Consider the following 27,029-nt stretch of genomic DNA (forward strand, 5'->3'; position numbering starts at 1 on the left):
TCAAGTTGGCGAAACGAGACACAAATTTTCAAGTCAAACATTTCTATCCATGAGGCAGCCCCGACCTTGTGAGGAACAATGGCGGTTTTAACATGCTGTCAGCTTGTTATTATTAAAACAAACATCACAGTTTGCCCATATAGTTTGCCGAAAAGTTCTTTCACGGCAAAAGAATGCTCCTGTCAATGTCAGTTGCATGTTGCGTGAAAGAAATATGTTTTTTCTCTTGGAATTCTCGCTGGTTTAGCACACACAAACAAGGCCGATCCCAACAAAAGATTTTGGAAATGTTGGAATTGAAAACCATCTTTCAAATAAAGCTTTTGTTTGTAGTTTTAATAAAACTGGCCGTCATAACGTATGGAATTCGTCCACTGGAAGAACAAACTTCAATTAGGAAGACTGTATGGTCTGAGAGAGAGAGAAAACAAAACCTTACACACGAACACTATTTTTTATTCACATTTTTGAAAGCGTTTAGAAATTTGCAATTGAAAAAAAAAACCACCCATATTTTATTATTTGCTGTATGCGATGTTTCTAAAATTAACTTAAGGTCATATTGCTGAAATATATTGGCCTGTGTTTAAATGTGTTAGGGAATGGAACGGTATGAAGTTTGGCCGAACAGTCGGACTATTGTGGTCTGTTTGTTTTGGGGTTTTTTGCTATATTTTATTATTAGACACACAGCCGCGGTCTTCAAGACTCGGTAACTTAAAACAAAGCAGCACAGGCGCGGCTAGGAAAATACTTGGTAAACGCACGTACACACCGATCTAATTTCTCTAAGGCTTGCCATAGGCGTCAGAAGATGCCAGACACAGCTCATTATAACCCCCCCCCCCCCCCGCCGCACCCAAACCCCCCTTCCCTCCCGCCCCCGATTCGAAACCTAGGGTTCTTCAAACTGAGTTACACAAAAAGCTAATAATCAGGAAATTAAGAGATAATAAACAAATGAAAAGACAGATACATTAAATCTAATTAATTGAATTTTCGATGAAATTAAAATTAAATAATTTTAAGTGAAATTAAGTGAAATTAAATTAAATTAAACTGAATCAAGTTGTATTTACGGTTATATGGCGTCGGACATATGGATAAGAACCGCGTCGGACATAATTGTTAATAATTAACGCGAGGGATCTGTGCCTGTGTAGGTCATTTATTTAGAATCTGTATTACTAAAAACACCGCCATTATCTTATTAATCTTGCGTAACCATTTTGTCACATAATCTTCTTGAAGTAATATTGTCCATTAAAAAAAAAACCCTGAAGAAATTGATATGGTTCAAAGGTGTTAAACATACCTTTTGTTTTGAAACAAATAGGACTATTTTTGCAAAAATTAAATATCAATATTTTGGAGTTCGTTCAATGTTAAATCCTTGCGGCATTTACTTGGATTCATATATCCCCATAATTGCTGTGGTTTTTCATCATATACGGTATTACACATGAAATGACACGTCTGATGTGCTATTTGAACCACTTTGAATTGTCAACCAATGTGTCACACAAAACAGCCATTTGTTTTATTTTCACCCAGTATCTAAAACTTCATTTTGCTTCATAATATATTTGTTCTCACGTATGGAACTAACGGGAGGTCAAATATAGCTTTGGCTTCTAACTAGAACTATTCCTGCGACCAGAAACACCTTACATAGACACGCACTGATATTCTGAACAATAAAATGCACTTTATATGTAATTTTAGGATATCAAAACGGCTCTGTTGGTCAGAAATATTTTACAATTAAAGCAAATAAAATGACAAGCTCCAATTTTCATACACCCACCCTCTCTCTCGTGTTTATCTGTCTGCCTGCCTGCCTGCCTGCCTGCCTGCCTGCCTGCCGCTCTGTCTGTCTGTCTGTCTGTCTGTCTGTCTCTCTGTCTCTCTCTCTCTCTCTCTCTCTCTCTCTCTCTCTCTCTCTCTCTCTCTCTCTCTCTCTCTCTCTCTCTCATTAGCATATTTGGTCGTGTCACCCGTACAAGCACACACGCACATACACAAAACCACACACACACACACACACACACAAAGAAAAACGCACACACATTTTTGTAATTTAAAGCAATTATTTTAATTAGGTTGATGCAAAGATTGTTTTAATTTCCAACACTTTCCTTGGTATGCGTCCCAGTTCGCGCCTGGTTGTTTTTACTTTTCTTGAATATACATCCGCGACACAAAAGGCGCTATTTTGATTATTTTGCACGGAAGGCGGAGGTTTACTCTATATATTTGTGAACAGTCTGCACACCGAGCAGCATGTTTGCTAGTGGTGCACCGTTACCTATTGGCTTCCGTGATGTAGCGGCTAAGCCATCGACATTAACGCTGGCTGGTACTTGGTTCGCACCCCAGTACCGGTGTAGCATATAATTTGCACTCCCTAAGAATATGCACTCCCCAGTCATTATTATACATATAATTTGCACTCCCCCAGTTATTATTATACGTATAATACACACTCCCTTTGAATTATTTGCACTCCCCTAGTTATTATTATACATATAATATGCACTCTCCACTACTATGTTTAAATACTGAATACATTAATTGTCTCTTAAAACAACTTTGGATTGATACTAATTTAAGTACTATTAGATGAATATAATCAACATTTATTATTTGTCCCCTAACTGTCCGCCTGTCTGTAGGTCCCACATACGTTTTCTGGATGTGTTTTTTTTTTTTCACAGTGCCTCGATATATTGAGTTGAAATTGTGTATATCATTTTATCATATACCATTACATATCAAGTTTGACTTGCATGACGACTTACACATTTTAATCGAATTATGGCCCTTGAACATAGGGGATACTGAGCCAAAATTTTGCATATAGCTTTATAGTGTACCATTACAGATCAAGTTTGACTTTCTTGACAGAAATATGGACCTTGAATTTAGGAGATACGGAAATTTGTTTGCCGGACTGCTTTTGCAAAGCTTACCTGTATACAAAGCTATATATATATATATATATATATATATATATATATATATATATATATATATATATATAGCTTTGTCACATACTATTACAGATCAAGTTTGACTTTCGCAACGATTTACTAATTTGTGACAGAGTCATTGCCTTTGAACGTAGGAGATGCGAAAATTAGTTTTACCGACTCTTTTTGTTCTGCAATACCACAACATATTCAGCTGAAATGTTGGTATAGCTTTACAGATCAAGTTTGACTTTCATTACGTTGGATGGGGATTACATATTATATGTATAGTAATGGATGGGGAATGCAGATTATATGTATAATAATGATTGGAGAGTGTATATTATACATATACTATTGAATGGAGAGTGTATACGTATAATTATGGGTTGTACAGATTATATGTATGATACTGAATGTGGAGTGCATATTATATATTATGATGAATGGGGAGTGTAGATTATATGAATAATATTGAATGGGGAGTGCAGATTATATGTACAGCAATTAATGGGGAGTGTCTATTATGTGTATGATAACGAATGGGGAGTGTATAAAATGTGTAATAATGAATGAGGTGTGTAGATTATATGTATAGTAATGAATGGAAAGTGTAGGTTATATGTATAGCAATGAATGGAAAGTGTAGCTTATATGTATAGTAATGAATGGAAAGTGTAGGTTATATGTATAGTAATGAATGGAAAATAGGTTATATGTATAGTAATGAATGGATAATGTAGCTTATATGTATAGTAATGAATGGAAAGTGTAGGTTATATGTATAGTAATGAATGGAAAGTAGATTATATGTATAGTAATGAATGGAAAATGTAGGCTATATGTATAATAATGAAGGTTGAGGTTAGGTTGTATGCAAAACAATGAATGTGGAGTTCAGACTATATGTTGTTAGATTAATGAATGTGGAGTTTAGATTATGTGTATAATAATGATCTAGTTATTTATCACACACTGGACTAAATAAATTATATAACATCAACTCATTGCTCCAAGGCTTATGCATATTTTTACCGACACTACTAGAGCACACTGATGTATTAATGAATGGGGAGTGCAGATTATGTGTATAGTAATGAATCAGTAGTGTAAGTTATGTGTATAATAATAAATGGGTAGTGTAGATTATATGTATAGTAATGAACATGGAGTATAGATTTAATAGATGTGTAATAATGAATGTTTCAGGTTGTGTGTATAATAATGATCTAGTTATTTATTACACACGGAACTAAATAAATTGTATAACATCAACTCATTGCTCCAAGGCTTATGCATATTTTCAACGATACTACTAGAGCACACTTATGTATTAATGATCAAATATATGATATCAAATATTTGATAATTTTCACATAGTCTTAGATTTAGCAAACCCGCTATATTTTTCCTTTAGTAGCAATCTTTACACTGTGTTTTAATTTAACTGTTGAATTTTTATCGATGTTGATCATCAATTGTTTTGCATTTACCATAGTTTGACACCCAATAGCCGATGTATTTTTCGTGCTGGGGTGTCGTTAAACATTCATTCATTCATTCATTCCATTAGTAGCAAGGGATATTTTTGTATATGCACCATTTCAAAGACATGATAGCGCATACCATGGCCTTTGATTTACCAGTCGTGGTGCAATGGATACAACGAAAAATAGGCGATCCTGGACCGACCGCGCATCAGGCGAGCGCTTTACCACTGGGCTATGTTCCGCCCCTTTACATCGAGATAATCATGAATGTATATGTTATTAATGTAAATTGTATACATTTACATCGAGATAATCATGAATGTATATGTTATTAATGTAAATTGTATACATTTACATCGAGATAATCATGAACGTATATGCTATTAATGTAAATTGTATACATTTACATCGAGATAATCATGAATGTATATGCTATTAATATAAATTGTATGCATTTACATCGAGATAATCATGAATGTATATGCTATTAATGTAAATTGTATACATTTACATCGAGATAATCATGAATGCATATGTTATTAATGTAAATTGTATATATGATTACTATCGTTACTTACAACTATAGTATAGATATATCGCATGTGTATATTATTGTTATATACGCTGATATTCACATATATTACTAACTTGCACCAAAATGATGTCACCTTTATTTGATTATTAATCTTCTGTTTTGTTAAGTATAATAATTTTCCATTTTCAACGGAAAATCGTTTTCTTCCTTTGTCTTTCAGATCGTCTACAACTTCTTTTACTTAAAAAATTATAAATGTATTTAGCAAACAATGGTTGTCAATATCGGATCCCTAATATGAACAAAGAATGCAGGAATGCTGATGGGCATACAAGGTGGCACTTAACTGGGGTATGGTGGACCTGACCATGTTTAAGACCACGCTTTGCAATGTTATCTCCACATAATTCCTATCATATTAATCGGAAGTAAGGGTAGGAAGGGATGAGATTCTCGGATGAAAAAAGAATAAAGAAATGTTTTATTTAACGACGCACTCAACACATTTTATTTACGGTTATATGGCGTCAGACATATGGTAAAAGACCACACAGATTTTGAGAGGAAACCCGCTATCACCACTACATGGGCTACTCTTCCCATTAGCAGCAAGGGATCTTTTATTTGCGCTTCCCACAGGCAGGATAGCACAAACCATGGCCTTTGTTGAACCAGTTATGGATCACTGGTCGGTGCAAGTGTTTTACACCTACCCAATGAGCCTTGCGGAGCACTCACTCAGGGTTTGGAGTCGGTATCTGGATTAAAAATCCCATGCCTCGACTGGGATCCGAACCCAGTACCTACCAGCCTGTAGACCGATGGCCTACCACGACGCCACCGAGGCCGGTCTTCTGGGATGATGATGAATTATTAATTTTATTCTGCAAATTTGCATGGGCGGATCCAGGAACGTTTTGACCTCCTTGGGTGCGCCCCTGATTCACATATCTATCTAGATTTGCCACTGAGTTTTATATAAACGTTTACAAAGTGCGCTGGCAATACAAACATAAAAAACCCTACAAAAAATATCATTATGTGAGTACTTGAAAATTATTATAGCCTACATGTAATATAGACTAGGGGAGTGTATATTATTCAGAGGGAGTGTATATTATACATATAATATAGACTGGGGGAATGTATATTACATGCATAATATGCACTGGGGAGTGCTTATGTTACGTATAATGTTGACTGGGGAGTGTAAATTACCGGCATCCACCCAACATGGGTTTCTAAGGCACCACTCCGACTTCTCTTTCACCAGCCATCAATAACCAACCACTAATCCCTGTCATGTGAGTGTTACCTACGGAATGTTTGAATCGTTTCTCATATTAACTCAAAAATTATCTTATAAAATAAATGTAACACTAACTATAACAAGAACTATAATACGAACTATAATACGAACTATAACATGAGCTATAGAATTAACTACAAGAAACTACTTAACAAGAATGTGAACTATAATATGAACTATAATATTACCTATAACATTAACCATAACATGAACAGGCTGTGAAGAACACCCTTATGAAAAATTGTAACAAAAGTAGGAATGGAAATGCAAAAACAGTAGTTCAAAAGTAGGAAAATAGAAGGAAAAAGTATGACAAAGGCAGGACTGAAACAGCATGTAACAACATTAATCATGCTCATTCTGGGTAAACGAATATATTAAATCGAAAAAGTGGTATTATTTAAAAACGTGGTCTATAACGTGAACTATAACATGAAAAATCACATGAACTATATCGCGAACTATAACATTAACTGTAACATGAACAATAACATGAACTATAACACGAACTGAAATAACTATATCATGAACTATAGCATGCACTATAGAATGAACAATACAATGAACTATAATATAAATTATTACACAAAATATAACACTGTCTATAACATGCATTATAACATGACCTATACAATGAAATATAACATGAACTATGATATACATTACAACATGAACTATAACATGAATTATAGCAGGGATAACCGGGATAACATAAAATGAAACATGAACTCTAACATGAATTGTGACATGAACTATAACATTAACTTCTACGTGAACTATAATGTGATATATAACGTGAACTATAACATGAAGTATAACATGGATTATAACAGGGACTACCTGGAGAACATGCAGTATAACCTGAACTCTAAATGAATTATGACATGAACTATAACATTAACTTCAACGTGAACTATAATATGATCTATAACGTGAACTATAACATGAACTATAACACGAAATATAACACGAAATATAACATGACTAAAGAAGGAACTATAGAATGAACAATAATATGAATTATAACATGAATTATAACATGCATTATTAAATGAACTATAACATGAATTATAACAGGGACTATTGGAATAACATGAGTCATATCATGAACTATAACGTGAACCATAACATTAACTGTAACATGAACAATAACATAAACAATAACATGAACTATAACAAGAACTATAACGTGAACTATAACATGAACTATAACATGAACTATAACATGAAAAATAACATGAATAATAACATGAAGCATAACGTGACCTATAGAACAACAACATAAACTATAACACGAACTGTAACATAGAAAATAACATGAAACATATTACGAGCTATAACGTGAACTATCACGTGAACTATGTCATGAATTATAACATGAACTATAGAATGAACAATAATCTGAAATATAACATGAATTATAGCACAGACTTTAAAACTGTCTATTAACATGCATTATAACATGACCTATAAAATGAACTGTAACAATATAAAAATGTTCAGTCCTCTTACAACATAGGGAAGTGTATCGCTTGGTTGTTGAGATGCGAGTGATCTCCGGATCAATCACCCCTAGTGTATATGATTTTGTCTTGGCCCATCCAGTGCACCACTAGTACACCAAAGGTTGTGGTAGGTATTGTATTGTTTACAGGAAATTCATGTTAATTCCCCATAGCTGCTTTATCACAAGGACTAACATACGTGGAGGCAGCGGGTTTCTTCTCGTTATACCGGTAGAACCTAAAGGGCCGGATCTAGTTCAGTCTGTAGAGTGCTCGTCTAAGGTGCTTGAGGCGTAGGGTCGATACACCTCATTATCTATTTTGTTTCTAGTCCAAAACAGTGCCCACAACTGGTATATCAAACGTCGCGGTTTATGCTATCCTGTTTGTGGGAAAGTGCATAAAAATGTGATGGGGAAAATGTAGTGGGTTTGCTATAAAACTCCATTGCCGATTATTAATAAATCAATGTGCCCTAGTGGTGTTCTTAAAGACAATAAACTTTAACCAAGATTGTTAGTTCAGATCAAGATACAAGTACGTGTTGTCGATGATTGATTTTTAAATGTTCTGAATTGTCACACATTCTAGTGATTCAACACGATGTGCGTTTTCACTAGATATGGCTAGAAGAAGTACTTCATGACAACATATTATTTCTATCACAAATGGCATCTGCATAGACAGAGGGACATATTTATAATATGTCTTTGTTTCTATCACAAATAATGATATTCCCACTAGTACTGCCAATAGAAGCACTTTACTCTAAAACTCTGAATTTCTGAAAACAAATGTCAATTAGCTAGACAAATTGATGTCATCGTATCTTATGAAAAAGACATTTAATATTATAGTTTTGCTTTTGTTAAAAAGAAATCTACTACTAACAGAGCAATTACTGCCAGTAGGGGCATATATACAGCAAAACAGAAATTCTCAAAAACAGCGACTTCCTTGACATTTTAACGGGATTATGCTATCGTGTGACCAGTACATAATATTATTTGCACTTCTAATAAGACACTTTTTTACTAACCAGTGCCGATTAGAATACTTTATAAACACTTTGCATTAATCAAGAATGCCATCTGTATAGACAGTTTGACGACATCTGTCTATTTTCACAAAGACATGCATTTCCTTGTTTCTTAGTTCTAACTCTTTGCGTTGGGTTTCAAGTCTAAGCAACAAGGAAGCTGTGTATCCACAGGTGAAAAAAGACCTTAGAATTGGACAATTAACTAAATTTGCATTTGAGCGTGTGGCATTGTTTATTAAGTGGAGCTGTCAATTGAACGAGCTTTTCTCATATCACTAGACTCTGGAAGTTCCGCCTTTTGCTTTGTTGTCTTCGGCAAAAGCCGTCGGTGCGTTGTTGACAAACATCTCGGTTCAGTATTTGCAAACAGGGTACAGATGTATTGTCCTTAAAGACCGCTGACAAGAACCGCAAATACGAAGCAACTCGACTAGCTCAGCCTACCTCTCGTTTTGTTGACGTTTTACATCTCCCTTTTCCAACATGGCGGCGAGGTTCGCCAAGGGAAGTAACTCAGAGAAGGACGCGCGATTCTGCTGTGTATTTCTAACAAACATGAAGGTAAAGGATGCTGGGTCTGCTGGCCTGCGACAACAGGCGTGCATGAGTTTTCCACAGCCTAATCCCCGCCGATAGCTTGGTGCTGCGATACAAAGCGTTGTTGTCTTCTGGGAGGCGGGACGTATAAAACACCTGCAGCGATCTGGTCCTATCATTTAGAGAGAAACCTGCAGCGAGAAGACCTCTTAAGACATCCGCCCCTCACTACGACCAGTACCACTAGTCGCTTACTGATACGTATTCCTTGAGGATTATACTCTGGAAGATCTGCTGTTCTTTGAATGCAATAGTTAGTCACTTTAACTCGAAGGACTTACATATTGTGCAATACTCCTTTCTGAATTTCATTTCAAAGACTGTGTTGCCCTCTTCGTCTCGATTCAAACACACGAGAGTTGTTGTCGTGGTAACCAGACTGGACTATGTGTTGGAATTCATGACACAAAAGAATAAGATTACAACTTCCTATTCATAATTATTTTGTGGTAATAGAAACTGTATTACTGCACATAACTGGAGACTGAAACGTGAAGGTTGCATTCTAGAAGGAATAAAAAGTATTGACAGTTTTTCTGCCACGTGTATAGCGGAAGAGTTCGGTAGATATTTCTTGACCAAATAAAGCTCGTTTGCTGTTCTCCACGCAGCTATCGAAATAAGAACTTAAATTTCCCTGTGAAACTGATCAAATCAGAAACTACGATTTCTTATACAATTAACGAAATTGGAATTGACAGTATTTTGTGAAACGGAAGAAACACTAATTTACGATTCCTGAGGAACGTACGGAATAAGAATTTACGATTTCTAGTGAAAAGGACAAAATACGAATTTACGAAATAAAGAATTGACGTTTGTATGTGAAATCGACAGAAATAACAATCAGTTAAAATGATCCGCAACAGTGTAGTACTTGTCCTATTGACTTGCACGTGCTATCTGGTTCGCCAGATCGAGGCTCACGGGCGACTGATGGACCCGCCAGCCAGGAACAGCATGTGGCGTCTCGGCTTCAACAACCCCGTCAACTACAACGATAACGAACTCTACTGTGGAGGACGAATGGTGAGTTGTACAATAAGACGTCCTAGTTTTGCATTATGGCTTTGTTTTTTCAATAGTAATATTTGAAGAGCTTTACGGCAGTCACACAGCAGTCTACCTACAAACCATCACAATAAAATATTTCCTGAAAATATATATTTAATATATACTGAAACTTATTATATCCAACCAGCTACATAGTCACGATATCTCACTTGTTAACATTGTTTTCGTAAGTAACTGAACTGCCACCGTGCAACCACACATTTAAAATTACTGACACTAGTTTTCTAGGTATATACCATTTTTGTTTCTCATCAAGGCGACCAGAAACAAATTGTTTTGCCAAAGCATGAGGTTATAAATAATGTGTAAGTCAACGATTAACAAATGTAGCAGAACATATTTTAAACTGCCTAATAATTCGTGTCAGTGTTCTCAATATCTTATGTTCGTAGTCTGTGCGTTTAGTTTCTACTTACATTGAGTTTGTTTGGTGGGAACGAGGGGTTTATTTTATTATTTAAAGACCTCTTAGGGAAAAAAGCATAAGATAAGATAGGAATTTGTTTTTCACATTTGTAACAGCATGAATATAATGACAACAAAGTTTCAACCAATCATTACAAAAAGAACAACAAAACAAAACAAAACAAAATAATGAAAGTATTAATGCATTCAGACATGTATGTATTAATTTAGTTTTGAGCTATTTTATTGATCAGAAAAAAAGTCGAAAGGATTGCGCAAAAGGCAGAGCCTATGTATTAAAAGTATTATTAATTGATACGAGCGATGGAGATGATGTATAGTTAAACATTTTTCTTCAGAAAAGACTGGTCGTTTTAAACAAGATCCTTCCAGTTTTTTTTTATAATAGTTTACGGTGAACAAACTGCTTCTTTCTGTAATATTACAAGCAGGTAATAATTTGACGAATAAGCCAGATAGTTTAGTATAACAATGTAATAAGCCGCTTATAATTTGACAAGTGAACCAGATAATTTAGTATGGAGAATTATTAGTGGCTGCACTAAACCAAGTAGAACTCATTCGGTGACAAAGTTAACGTGACTAAAATTTATAATATATTATCGTTTATTAACATATAATTGTGAACCACAAATAATATGAATGTTATTAAACTTTTCCTATATAACTGCAACAACCGGGTCAAAGTTGAAAATGGTTTTGGTCAAAACATTGTTTTATTTGGGTAATATATGCACTAAGTAGCACAGTACGACGTGTGTATAAAACGTATGGGATATCTGAAGCTGCTATTTAGTAGTGTGCTACCTACTGGATACATCTTTCGAGAGATATTTCATCTTTAACGAGCACTAAATAATAATTTGAGCATAAAAGGAACATCTGTTTTGTTGGACATTTCTGTTTCTAAACACTGCTACTTTGGGTGTTTATAATATTTTCAAAACCTATAGATAGTGGCATTTGAAGTGCAGACATCACGAGAACTCAAGTCGTTTAGACTGTTGTGTGCAGAGATACGAAACCGATTATGTTAATGTATATCCTATAAACGAAGTCTAATGTATATCCTATGAACGTGACAGTGGTACAAATAAACATCTCAAATTGCCATTTAAATTTTGTCTTGTGCAGGAATACAGGCTTGAATCTGCAAATGTATGGTTTAATACTGATAAGGGAGCTCAGATTCTCTTACACACTGTCTTGAGCAGAACTATGAGACCAAGAATACTAATGGTCATCCTAACAAAACACTCATGGGAGTGTACAATCACTACCTTGTAAAATCATACTTATTCTGTCTTGTGCAGGGAAAGAGACTGAATCTTTTAATAGTTTAAGATACTATGCTTATGTACAAACTCAGATTCTGTTACACAGTCTTCTGCAGTAATATGTTTGAAACCAATTGTGCTAAAATGTGTCAAAACCTACTTTGGATTCTGACTTGAGTAGGGATACAGGCTTAAATGTGTAAATAGTTTAGTCGTTCACAGTTTTGTCTATCATCTCAGGGGACGAGATTCAGTCGTGCAACTATCGCTTATGGAGCAATTGGTAGTAGATTTGATCGTCCGGAAGGACGGTTGTTTTTACCCGTCCTAACCAGTATTAGTAGATAGCGAGAGAGATCAGCGTAATGGTCTTATATCACCCCATTCACACCAGTACCCAGACGTAAACACACTGTTGGTTGCTTATAAGTATCATATTGCACACACACGACTTACCATCCTGAAAGGCGATTGCTTAAAAGTATCATGATGTACACACAAGACGTACCACCCTCAAAGGTGATTACTTCAAAGTATCATGATGTACACACAAGACTTACCACCTTCAAAGGTGATTACTTAAATAGTATCATGATGTACACACAAGACTTACCACCCTCAAAGGTGATTGCTTAAAGTATCATGATGCACACACAAGACATACCACCCTCAAATAGCGGGAGTTCTCTCAAGACCATGTGTCAGAGTTATGAAATGCTTGACATCCAATAGCCGATAATTAATGTGCTCCAGTGGTGTCGTTAAACAAAACAACTTTTAAAGGTTTTCGTCTTTCCTCGTGGCAAATACATGCAAATAGAGTGGGTTCGAGGTGAATTGACTCCTTTATCACTAGACCGGCCTCGGTGGTGTCGTGGCAGGCCATCGGTCTACAGGCTGGTAGGTACTGGGTTCGGATCCCAGTCGAGGCATGGGATTTTTAATTCAGATACCGACTCCAAACCCTGAGTGAGTGCTCCGCAAGGCTCAATGGGTAGGTGTAAACCACTTGCACCGACCAGTGATCCATAACTGGTTCAACAAAGGCCATGGTTTGTGCTATCCTGCCTGTGGGAAGCGCAAATAAAAGATCCCTTGCTGCCTGTCGTAAAAGAGTAGCCTATGTGGCGACAGCGGGTTTCCTCTCCAAATCTGTGTGGTCCTTAACCATATGTCTGACGCCATATAACCGTAAATAAAATGTGTTGAGTGCGTCGTTACATAAAACATTTCTTTCTTTTTTTTCCTTTATCACTATTTAATGCACTGGGGCCGTTGCAACATTGATTATGATTTTAGCTGTCCACCACTTAGGTCTTGGTTGAATTATTCATTGTTCCCATGCATCATGCCATTGTATATTTTTCTGAGTGTATAATTAAGTAAACATGCGTCCATCATTCCACAAGCTAAACATGTAACCTCTTATCTCGAGGCGAGTAAATGCTTCTTTCAGTCAGAATTCACCGGGATGTGTCTGTAAGAGGTACTTGTAAAACCCAGGGAATACACAGATTGGAGGTTTCATAGACAGTAGGACGAACAAATGGGGTTCGGAATTATAAAATATATATATTTGTTTTAAGAAAGGTATTGCAAACTTCAACTAGGATAGCTAACATTAGTTTTGAGGACTATGCACCGTTAAGGATACGTGTTAGTCAGGTGTGCTCATGTGAACGCCTGAAACGCCCGAGAAAAAACCAGCAAAAAAACAATAATAATAATAATAATAATAATAAAATAAAAAAAGGAAACAATAACAACACAAACAAACAAACAGTGGACACGTTGGGTTGTATATAGTTTTCTGAAAGGTCAAGAGCCATATCATTCATTATTTTGAAAATAGCACATTTCGTTTTGCTTTCGGTTTGAATCAGCGTTAATGATTGCAAAACAGAATTTTGTTTTCCCTTTTAATCTTATTCATACTAATTCAAAACTGAGAGACAAGCCGAAATTCAGAAGAATAAAAAAACATTAAAATTCCAAGGACTTAGCCTCATTCCAAAATTACTAACACCATTTTCGCGCGTTCAATATTCTTTCGATGCTCGTGTCCAGTACAGACATTTGAAATGTCTCGGGTATTTCCGTGATCTTAAAAAAACCCCTCTCGTGCTCGAAACTATTTCTTGATTTAATGAAATCGGAAATGTGTGACTCGTAAAACATTTCGAAGGTGTGCAAACGGAACCTTTTGACGGTGTTTGGGATTAGAAGAAATCGTCGACGTTTGTAACCCAGTGTAATATAGGCATCGTTTTGAAGCACGTGGCGAAAGAAAGGTGTCGAATATCTCTTATCTCCTCTCGTGTTCGTTTCGAAATATCCGGAAATATTTTCAGTATTAGCAACAGAGTTTAACGATTTTCTTCGTTGTTTTATGGAATCAAAGACACACGCTCCATCACGTGTTAGATAGTATCTTTCTGAAAACAGTTTCCGGTTGTTCCTTTTATGTTTTTATCGGATTATGCAGCTTAGTTGTCAACACATTGTTTTGGGTTCGAACCCCGGTACCAATTGCCACTTAGTCCGGTTAAAGTTAAAGTCTGTTTTGTTCAACGACACCACTAGAGCACATTGATTAATTTAATCATCGGCTGTTGGATGTCAAACATTTGATCATTCTGATATGTAGTCGTCAGAGGAAACCCGCTATATTTTTCCTTTAGCAGCAAGAGATATTTTATATCCATTTTCCCACAGACAGGAAAGCACATACCACATCCTTTGACTGGTTGAAACGAGAGAAAAAAAATCCAGTTAAAGTGATCTAGGGATAGACGCAATACTATCTTACCGTTGTATAAACATTAACATTAACATTAACAATTACACACCAGTGCCTATCCTGAAGAGACAGCCCGGATGAGTGACGTACGTGCAAAAGACAAATAGTTGCTAACAATAAGCGTAGAAATCAAGTTAAAATGAAAAAGGAAGATTTGTTGTTGTTTTTTGGTTGCTGTTTTGTGTTGTTGTTTATTTTATTACTATTATTTTTAATGTCTCTTGAGCATACCATGTATAAAAGAACAATTTGAATATGACAACAGTTTGTTGTTTTGTGTAAAAGGAGCTCATGATAATTTTCTAATTGTTTGAAATGCTGTGATGCATATTTTCGCCTTTAGTAATTGCTTGTAATTAATTACATTTATGTTGTAATTTCTGAAAGACACCAGGGACCTTAAAGTTCTTAGCATTTTTGGATCCTTCATCACACCCTCATATACCATCATATTTACATTTCTATCTGTTTTATCACACCCTCATATACCATCATATTTACATTTCTATCTGTTTCATCACACCCTCATATACCATCATATTTACATTTCTATCTGTTTCATCTCACCCTCATATACCATCATATTTACATTTCTATCTATTTCATTTCACCCTCATATACCATCATATTTAGATTTTTAGCTGTTTCATAACACCCTCATATACCATCATATTTACATTTCTATTTGTTTCATAACACCCTCATATACCATCATATTTACATTTCTATCTGTTTCATAACGCCCTCATATACCATCATATTTAGATTTTTAGCTGTTTCATCACACCTTCATATACCATCATATTTACATTTCTATCTGTCTCTGTGTCCATCCATCTACCTACCTACCTGTACCCTCCTACCTGTCTATTTATCGGTCTGTTTCCTTTATTGCATATTAACTGTTCTAATAATATGAAGGATAGGGCCTGATATTCAGCAATGTCTATCGTATTGAAATGAAACGGAGCGTAGTCTCGTAAACATACGAGAAAGAAAACAGACAAAAATAGGTCGACTTATGTCTAAATAATCAGCATTAAAAAGTAATTATATATGTGAACTGATTATATTTTGTTTTACATATTTGAGCTGTAATGTTCTCGTACTCTCTACCAAGAAGTCCCTTGTTCGCTGAATTCTGTTTATATATATATTTCACTAAAATAATATCAGTCATATTTTGTGTATTCTACTAACATCTCTTATCTGGAATGTGCTGGTTCATTCAGTATGTCGAATAATCCACCTTTAACAAAGCAACGAGGCACACAGTTATAAAATCTCAAAAAATGTTTCACCTAATTGAAAAGACCCACACACACTATGCGCCAGTCAGTGCAGTAAACTTCCGGCGTTGTGTCAATGCAATGAAAATACTTGTTCTCGGATTATCTCCCGTTGATGACTTTTTTTTGCCTGGAGGTTGACACTGATGTGACAAAAATGTCAAGTGGGTCCACGTGACGAGATTCGACCTGATCATGTTTGCCTTCCTTCACAGAATACACAGATCACAGTAAAAGGAAATGCTAGGTTTATCGAAAATCCGATTCCCGTTTTCACGCATTTTTGGCGATAATAATACAAGCATTTGTGAACATGTTTGAAACTTTCATGATGAAATTTTAAACATGGCTATGCGAATACGCGTATTTTAATTATTTAACAGTTTAGAACAGATCATCCTTATTACCTTTCTTACTGATGAAGAATTTGCTTGGTTTACGACACTACTAGAGCACATTGATTTATTAATCATCGGAAATTGGATGTCAAACATTTGGAAACTTTGACATAGTCTTATATTTGCTTTATATGCGACAAAATAGGACACTGAATATCCATTTAAACAACAACAACAACACAAGAATCTTAAAAAATACATGTATTTGCCTATATTTTCTCGCGTGCGCGACAAAAACGAGAGATATAGAATACGAAATTAAAGACAGTATGTTTTAGGTGAAACATTGGACGGTTATGTCTGTATTTCCTCTCATGTGATAAAAATGCGACATTGAAGATCGGGTTTTGAAAAAAATGTAAATGACGCGTTAAAAAGTACATGTATATATTTATATTTTTCACGTGCGTGCGGAACTGGGACACACTATATGCTTTCAGTTTACTCTATAAAATACTCTTCACCTTCTGGTAAACACAGAAGGTAAGACACAATCTAAACTATGTGTAGGGACGTTGTTTTATATGCATTTTAAAATTCCCGAACCGAAAAATATTTACTGAGAACCCGAGGCATGAAAATCTACACGACAGGTGCACAACGTGTATATGAACAGTGATTTGATCGTGTTTATTGAGATTACTCAATGATTCGGTTACGGTGTGAGGACGTGAAAGAGTACCCTGTGCGCACACATGGTGAGGGATTATTCTGTGTTCGGACAGATTATGTGGAGGTCATCCGAATGTGTTGATTCAGTACTGAACCTTGTGCTAAAACTTACACGTATACGTCACATTCGTGTACGCTTTGCGTCCTGTCACGTGCACAGGAAGGACAATTTTGATATATTCCGGAAGTTTAAGCACCCGTCAATATGGAGGGATTTGGAAACATATAAGAGAAACATGTATTAAGTTAGGTATTAAAAACCTTTTGATAACATTTGCAGATGCATTTTCTACGAGTACAATACTCTGTTCTGTTTTGGCATGTCCATGTTTTAAAGATAATTATTTCTTGTAAAATAACATCATTGGTTCATTTACATTAGTTTGACACTCGTGTAGTTTTGTGTTGGGGTCTCATTAAACATTGATTCGTTTATTCATTCATTCATTCATTCATTGTTAAAAAGAAATTTACAAAAATCTTAATATGGGAACATTTCCTGATTTAAATCATATGCTGTGCCAACTGTAAACGTGTATCAACCCTAAACTGTAAACGTGTAATAAGCACGTTAATACAAAGTAATAGTTTACACAATTGGAGCCGATAACTTCATAAAGACGAAAGACAAATCTGAGAGTTGAGAATCTGAAAGCCAGAATCAAAATTAGTAAAGGTGATAAATGCTCTTTGTATTTCTTCTAGAACAGGAGATGTGGTCTACATAGTTATTAAGTTATGCGCTGGTACAAAAAGGGAATGACACCAAATCGCCAGACGGCCATAACTCTTAGGAAACAAACCGGTTCAGATTATGAGATAATACCTGGGGTTCCTTCGTTTTGTTTCTTATTTCGGAGTACACATAGTTTGGCTGTAGTGAAATTGCTGATCATGTACTTGAGACAAACGTTGTATGTGACAGTTGTGGGTAATTTTTAAAGTAGGTGATTTTGGTGCAAAACTGACCAGCTAAAGTCTTATTTAATATTTCAAGTTTGGAAGTATACTATAAGTGTAAGTTTTTTATATAGCAATCTTTAATACAAAATATTTTAATACGTACACATTCAGATTCGATAAAGATAAGTATTCTTCCGGTGACTCACCACTCACCGATGTACCGTCAGTTACAGAAAGACACAGAAGGAATGTTTGTTAAACGACTCCTCGGAATATTTTTACAAATGGCTATTTGCTGCCTAACACTTGGTCGTTAGACTACCCTTAGCGAATAGGGAACAGGTGGTCTTTTATATTCTGTCCCGCAGACAGGCCAGTACATACCACGGTCTTTAATGTATCAGTCCTGGGCACCGATTGGAACGAGTGAGAAAGACACTGAGCTACACCCACTATCCCGACCCCCACTCTTATCAAACATAATAGTCTATGGAGTGGCAGTAACGGCTTTCCTATTTCAATCTATGTGCTGTCCCTAACCATATGTCCCACGCCATATATCCGTACATAAGAATGAGTTGAGCGTGTCGTTAAAATGTAATACATTTCTTCCTTCCTCTATCACTGATCAGTGGCTTTAGTATTCGTAGTTTTGTTAAATGATGATTTGAATTGTTTTCTTGGAAATGAAGTGAAATTTAGTTGGTGTTGTAGGTTAACTCAGTTTCTGAGAGGATTTAAACACACGACACACGTACACGTATACAGACACGGACAGAAATACACACAGACAGACAGACACATGGACAGATATTCAGAAAGATATATCTCAAGAAAAAGTGTATTACTGTTTTGTGGGATGATACAGAACCATTGTAACCTCATGTTTGTGAAATCACAATAAACAACAGGAGATAGGCCAAGCCAACCAAAGTTCTTAGTACACGAACCAAGACTATGACCATAAGAGGATGGAACGAAGAAGATAAATTATATCATTACCACCACCACCACCACCTCCGTCACCATTACCATATTCATCATCGTCATTATCAGCATCCCCATCATCATTATCACCACCATCACCATCGTCACCATCACTACTACCACCATCACTACTACCACCATCGTCACCATCACTATTACCACCAACTTCATTATCAGGTTAGCATTTCAGTTACATCATCGTCATAATCATCTTGATCACCCTGGTCCTTAACATCATCAGCAGCATTGCAAACCTTATTGTGCTTGGGGTTTTTTAAACAGAAATAAGGACGGCTTTAGCACACATTATACCCACTAGTCCAAAGTTCCTCATTTGTGTTAACCAAACACCAGAATTTAACAAAGGAACAAATCACAAAGTCATGTTGATTCGCATTGCGCCGATATCAAGGAAGGTACATAGGGAAAAGGGAGGAAAATACATTGGAAGATACAAAAGAGGAACTTGATGGCATCCATTGATTTCTGGTGGTAAACAGCGATGCCCTGCGTATCACCTCAGTGTCGGACAAGAGTCAACAGTTTGAAGATCAATGACGGAAATCCCAGTTGACATTTTATGAACTGTATACACAAATATTCCAGTATTTTGATCTTTTCATTACATGCACCTGATATAAAACGATCTTATATTTCCACGGCTAACAGCCAGGGCTGGTTCCTTCAAAAACAGATGTCCACTTAAAGTGTGGTTTTACAAAAAGGGTAGAATGTAGCCATACTTCGTCCAAGCAATACTTTTATCACATGTACATACTAAACGAACATCCAGCTATGGGATAAATTAATAAAATAATAATCGATTATTTATAGTTTAGTAGAGTAGACGGTGAAAATTCATCTGATATTTGTGAATATCAGTCGCTGCCATCAAAATTATTTACGAATGCTTCCAAATAAATAAATATGCAGGTACTTTTAATCTCGAGAAACAAAGGTTGCAATTGAAATATGCTGAGATAACCTTTAGTATTGGTTCATGAAAGTATGCCCAGAATTTCAAAAACTGTTCACAAAATGCATGATTGTGCACACTTGACAATCTTCACATACAAACTTCATCTAAGCGGGAATTGGCAGCTGTAAGATATATATTTATGAAACTTTGTTTATCACAAGTTTCAGACATCCTCAATTTAAACACTTTTAGCTATTCACAAAATTAGATGCTCTCTTATGTCTGAAATGGAATATGGTCCATGAATACCTAAACTCCTGTATTAACAACTTATGCATATTCCTAACATATATGTTAATACCAGTGCACCACGACTCAGTAACACTGGTATATCAAAGGCCGTGGTATGTGCTATCCTGTCTGTAGGATGCTGCATATAAAATATATATTGCTACCAATGGGCAAATGTAGCGGAGTTCCTTTCTAAGACTATGTCGCAGTTACGAAATGGTTGACATCGAAAAGCCGATGATTAATAAAACAATGTGCTCTTGCGGTGTTGTTAAACAAAACAAACTTTAACCTTCAAGCATGAATCTCTGCAAACACAAGCGAATACTTTTCTGAGTTAACTCAATGTTGTAAGCTTAATTAGTTTATCATAGGTAGCAGTATCCTGCACTGCCATCTACGATAAACCATTCAAGAAAATGGCATTTCAAACTCCATGAGCAGACAACATGAGGGGTTTTTGTGCTAAAAAATGTTCGTCCTTCTTTGCTAATTGTAAGTAAGATAGAAGCCTTTCCTTGTATGTGAAACCAAAGTGGAATTACTGACAAAGCTGTCATGTTAGGCACGAATAGTCGTGTGTTTTATCCCTGCCGCTTGACTTGTCTATCAGTTGTTACGATTGGCACACCAAGTGTAGCAGTAACTATATGTGAAACCAAAGTGGAATTACTGAAAAAGCTGTCATGTTAGGCACAAATAGTCGTGTGTTTGATCCCTGCCGCTTGACTTGTCTATCAATTGTTACGATTAGCACACCAAGTGTAGCAGTAACTATATGTGAAACCAAACTGGAATTACTGACAAAGTTGTCATGTTAGGCACGAATAGTCGTGTGTTTGGTCCCTGCCGCTTGACTTGTCTATCAATTGTTACGATTAGCACACCAAGTGTAGCAGTAACTATATGTGAAACCAAACTGGAATTACTGACAAAGCTGTCATGTTAGGCACGAATAGTCGTGTGTTTGATCCCTGCCGCTTGACTTGTCTATCAATTGTTACGATTAGCACACCAAGTGTAGCAGTAACTATATGTGATACCAAACTGTAATTACTGACAAAGCTGTCATGTTAGGCACGAATAGTCGTGTGTTTGATCCCTGCCGCTTGACTTGTCTATCAATTGTTACGATTAGCACACCAAGTGTAGCAGTAACTATATGTCACATACCAAACAACCACAGTGTTAAACAAACATTACTTCCATTTCATTTAGAACGTAATATGTTCACATTGTTGCATTTACCTTAGTTTGACACCCAATAACCTATGTATTTTTCATTAAACATTCATCCATTCATTCATTCAAGTTCACTACCTTTTCCTGTCCTAGAATAATAAATTTGAACGGCAAAACCATTACATTTTCAAAACTATATTTCTGTATTAGAACTCTTTGGCATTATCACTGGTCGTGTTTCGCATTTAGGAGGACTACCACTTTCCATGACCATATATTCTTCCTACATCATATGTAGGAGGACTGCCATTTCCCAATACTGGCTAGACTAATCTAAACATGCACAAGTCAGAATTCACTGGAAATTTAAACAATTGTTTGACCATGTACTCATGAAACAACACCAAATATAACATCAATCGCCCTCATTGAATTGGGGATTTTATTGCTTTTTCTTCATGTTTTGCAACCTGTACTTTACAGACCACAGTAAGTAAAGCTTGTTTTGTTTAACGACACCACTAGAGCACACTGGTTAATTAATCATCGGCTATTGGGTGTCAAACATTTGATAATTCTGACACGTAGTCATAAGAAAAAACCCACTACATTTTTCCATTAGTAGCAAGGGACCTTTTGTATGCACTTTTCCACATACAGAAAAGCACATACCACAGCCTTTGACCAGTTGCACCACAGTACGTAGTCTTGTCTATGGGGAAGATGATTTACTGCCTTTAGGCAGGAGTGGCCCATTTGGCGGCAGTAAATGTCATTCAAAATAGGCAAGACAGCGTCTTATTCTCTCAGAAAATTACATTTTGTATTACTTCCTTATAGTGATAAGAACAACAAAGGTGCTCTGGAAAACAAAACAAAAGCACCTACAACAACTTTGTAACAGATACCGGAAGTTAAACATCGCACTATTTTCACAACAGCGCCATTTCTTTCACGTTTACTTTCTTTTAAAATGCATATATTGTTTCAGTCGCTACATCAAATATAGACAATTAACATGTTTGAAGAATGCGTCCTCTGTTATTTCGATATACATTTGATACGTCTTTGTTAAAACAGACGTCCCTTCCTTAATTGGGTATGTCAACATGGCGCCATGCATTTTGTTCGTATTGTTGTAGCAGACGTCAAATTTAATCAGGCGAGTCAATATGACGTCATTGCATTTCTTAAACGTTGCGCTTCGTAAGAAAGAAAGTAAATTGTTACAGTCAATAAAATTCCAGCGTCTGTCTTTGTTTCGTCTTCCTTGTGGCGAAGTAACAGGAAATGACATGGAGAAAAGGAGAAGTTAATATTGAGATAGCAGTGGTCAGTCGCTGTTATATTTAAACAGTACATTTGTTCCGCCTCTTCTTTTAAACGTGAACTGCTTACCAGTGTATTTTTATTTTTTTATATTTACTGGTTGTATAGTGTATGGTTTCCTGTTAATTATTTAATCATTCCATACATAGTAACTAGGTTTTATAATTATAGGATATTAAACGAACTTCCGTTTCGTATCATGTTTATGTCCAGAATGAAGTAATTTTTAGTTAATGAAAATTAGTTCACGAGGACATCAACATGATACGAAATTGTAGCAAGTTTAATATCTTATTTATTACACATAATCGATCTTAATTTATTTCACTCCACTCGTTTGGTTGACGTTCCTGTTAGGTTGTAGTGCGCCAATCGATGACTTCACGAAGTGTTATGTTCCACTTGGCGTTCTAGTTGGACGTATCACTTTGATATGTAGCCTGATATTTTAACCATATGGGTAATAATTCAGTATATGATTACATAAACAACTTCTGTTTTGTAGTTTGGATTAAAATATTTAATATTAATTTTACTTCGTTAATATTTATAATTTAGTGTTACGAATGTATCATTTTTCAGGATAGAGATTCATGGAATCAACAACTATTTTGCCAAATACCCATTCAACTCTACATGGCGCAGAGATACGGTCTTGGTCGCGATTAACGGTTCTGCCAGTCAGATTTATCAATGTTCATGGCTAGCAAAAAGCTCCCTGTGACGTTCTTCAGAGATACGAATTTCTTTTTTTATTGTGGTAGCTGTTTATCTCATTCAGTTCAAATCAAATTAAACAGAGTTCTACACGGTCAGCATTTAACAAAAACCCTACTCTGGTTATTAAAAGGTGTTTTACATTTTTACTAATGCAAAATAAAAACACCACTAAAGTTTTAATAAACTCACAATTTCTCCTGACCACTATTATAACCCCATCATTTATTTATGCAAAACAAAAACAAAACTATATTTTCAATAAATTCAAAATTTCGACTCATATATTGTAAACTGATGGCGAATGTGTTTGTGTTGTGATTGGTTAATTACGTTCTTTTTCCGGGATCAAATGAAAAAACCCACCCGGAAAGCTAATGACGTCCTAGAAAGTGACGTTATTGGCAATTAGAACAGGCCAAGTTGATTGTATGAGGGTCTACAGTTAGACTGTAGCCAGGTATTTGTTTTCAAGAAATACCAAATATACAGTCAGTGACGTTATTGGCAATTAGAACAGGCCAAGTTGATTGTATAAGGGTCTACAGTTAGACTGTAGCCAGGTATTTGTTTTCAAGAAATACCAAATATACAGTCAGTGACGTTATTGGCAATTAGAACAGGCCAAGTTGATTGTATGAGGGTCTACAGTTAGACTGTAGCCAGGTATTTGTTTTCAAGAAATACCAAATATACAGTCAGTGACGTTATTGGCAATTAGAACAGGCCAAGTTGATTGTATAAGGGTCTACAGTTAGACTGTAGCCAGGTATTTGTTTTCAAGAAATACCAAATATACAGTCAGTTAAGTAGAAAAATGATTCAGTTGAAAGTGGACATAACCATACTGAGTTTTTAGAATTGCGGGTGTTATTGTCTATGTTATGCCCGTAAATGTTTCATTTTCAACCTCAGGCAAAAAATAACATTTGCGGGATCAGATAGACAATAACACCCGCAAATCTAAAAACTCCATATAGTTATCTCCTAAATATGTTCATTTACTATTTCAAAATACACACACAGCTTCTGTTTAATAAACTCGCAATCGTGCCTCATAGTAATATAACATCATTTGCTAATGCAACTTACAAAACACAACTACATGTTTAATAAATTCGCATGCTTTTGCTATCAACAGTTATTTTCAGTTGGCATGCTTTTAAAGATTTGTAGCACAAAACAGTATAATGACCCTCCGCTTCTGTGTGCTAAAAGGATACTAAAACATTTGTTTACTTAAATTAGCGAAAATAACCAAAGAATATAAAAGAATAGCGTATCATGGCGAGAAAATTAATGTTTACGGTCTCTTCTAAATGAGATATAAGCTTTTATGCTTTATTCTGATTTAAAAAAAGACAGAGTATTCAAGCAAATGTTTGTGGACAATGCTAAGGCATGAAATTACTTCTTCCTTCCCCCTTTCTATTCATATTCTTTCTTTTTGTCTGTTTCTTCTTTCTTGCTTTCCTCCTTCCTTTCTATTCTCTTTCTTTCTTTGTCATTTCGTCTGTGTCTCTGTCTCTCTCTGTCTGTCTCTCTGTCTGTCTGTTTGTCTGTCTCTCTCTCTCTCGATTTCACTGATCAAAATAAGTCTAAAAGAAACATTGTGAATTGACATTGTTCGTTTATTTTGAAAGCTAATGCGTTGCTAAACCACCACACGTTTACTCTGTGGTGCAACATGACATTTTTTCATGTTTAAAACACGGATAACGTTGTGTGTTGGAATGACAAATCAATAGCAATAAAGCAGAGTCTCTGTTGTTAATCTCGCCGCACACACAGACCTAATCCAAGCAGAAACACCGACAGTGGAGAACATGTCTACCGAAGGATTCTGCGCTTCGATTTGTTTGACCTTGCAAACTTACACTGGATTTAATGTCTCCAGGATAAGCCATACGTAATATTTAGAATTAAAAGGGAGCTGGATGTAGTGTGTTAGAGACTTTGTCTGGATCATGACTGCTCATATTCATCCCCTTCAGTTGTCTTTTTGTGCCCCCCCCCCCCCTCCCCCGTCAACTGCTACAGAGAGTGCTACACAACTATTAAATGAAAATATTTACAATGTGTTTCTGTCTGTGAAGAGAGACAGAAAACGTGTAAGGGATAGTGAGAAAGGACGAGAGAAATGAAACAGTGCGGGAAAGAAACGAAGGGAGATTCAAAGAGAAAAAGAAAGAGCAAAAGAGAAAGGGAGAGAGTGAGAGACAGAGAGAATCAGTCAGAGACAGACAGACAGACAGACAGAGAAAGAGAGAGAGACAGACAGACAGACAGAGAGAGAGAGAGAGAGAGAGAGAGAGAGAGAGAGAGAGAGAGAGAGAGAGAGAGAGAGAGAGAGAATAGTGTACGTGCACGTAAGTTCTATATCAATGAAACTTGGGACATAGTTACATCTTAGGATGCCACGTAAAAATAAAATAAAATAACTCAAAATTATATTTAGGATCAATCCAGTTTGTGGTAGTCTAATTGTGTTCTGCTTTATTCTTAATATTATCCATAGTCAGCATTATAGTCAAATATATATTTTGGAAAATATCTCCGCTCCACAAACCAATGTCACCATGCACGTAAGCACAGAACCAATTCTTTGATTGTTGGATATCATTTAATCTTTCCGTATGGTATTAAAAAACGTCTCCCTACCCATCACGTTACCTTTGCTAGGAATTTTTTTTTTAAAAACAAGTTCAGTTCAGTTGTTCTTTTTCATATTTGTATGGTCTTAAATTGCAACCCTTCAGAAATATTCCTAGCATCCGTATTTAAAACCCCCAAAACAAATACGTGCAAATAACTGCAACTTTCATCATGTTGTGTGAAAAAACAGCACGCCTTCTCTTTGTCTATTAACAATGTTCGCTTCGAAGGTCTATCATTGTACTGAATCCGTCAATGACGTCACACGGCGCGCATGGCATATTTGAATAACGTGCGCACGCGCCTGTTTTATTACCTCCATTGAGAGAGTCAACAAGTCGGCGGTTTACGTAAACAAGTCAGCAATGGCGTATCGAGGATATGAACCCGGTAACGAAAGCGTCAGAAGTGTATTGTCTTTACTGAGAGACGTGTGGCGGTTTTTATTTGTTCTGGCCTACAGCCAGGTTCGTTTTTTTTGTATAGGTTTGATGTGACGACACATCCGCTAATCTCGAGAAATACGGAGCTGTGAGATGAGACTTTGATACAACGGAAATGCCAACATACCTGACACAAAGTCAAACACGTTTGCACTGCGGTGCGCCTCGCTTAGAGGAGGGGCAACCAGTCCGCAAACGAGATGGAGAATCTTGTCCG

This window comes from Gigantopelta aegis, chromosome 5 (assembly GCF_016097555.1).
Source record: "Gigantopelta aegis isolate Gae_Host chromosome 5, Gae_host_genome, whole genome shotgun sequence".
In the NCBI taxonomy this organism is placed as follows: Eukaryota; Metazoa; Mollusca; class Gastropoda; order Neomphalida; family Peltospiridae; genus Gigantopelta; species Gigantopelta aegis.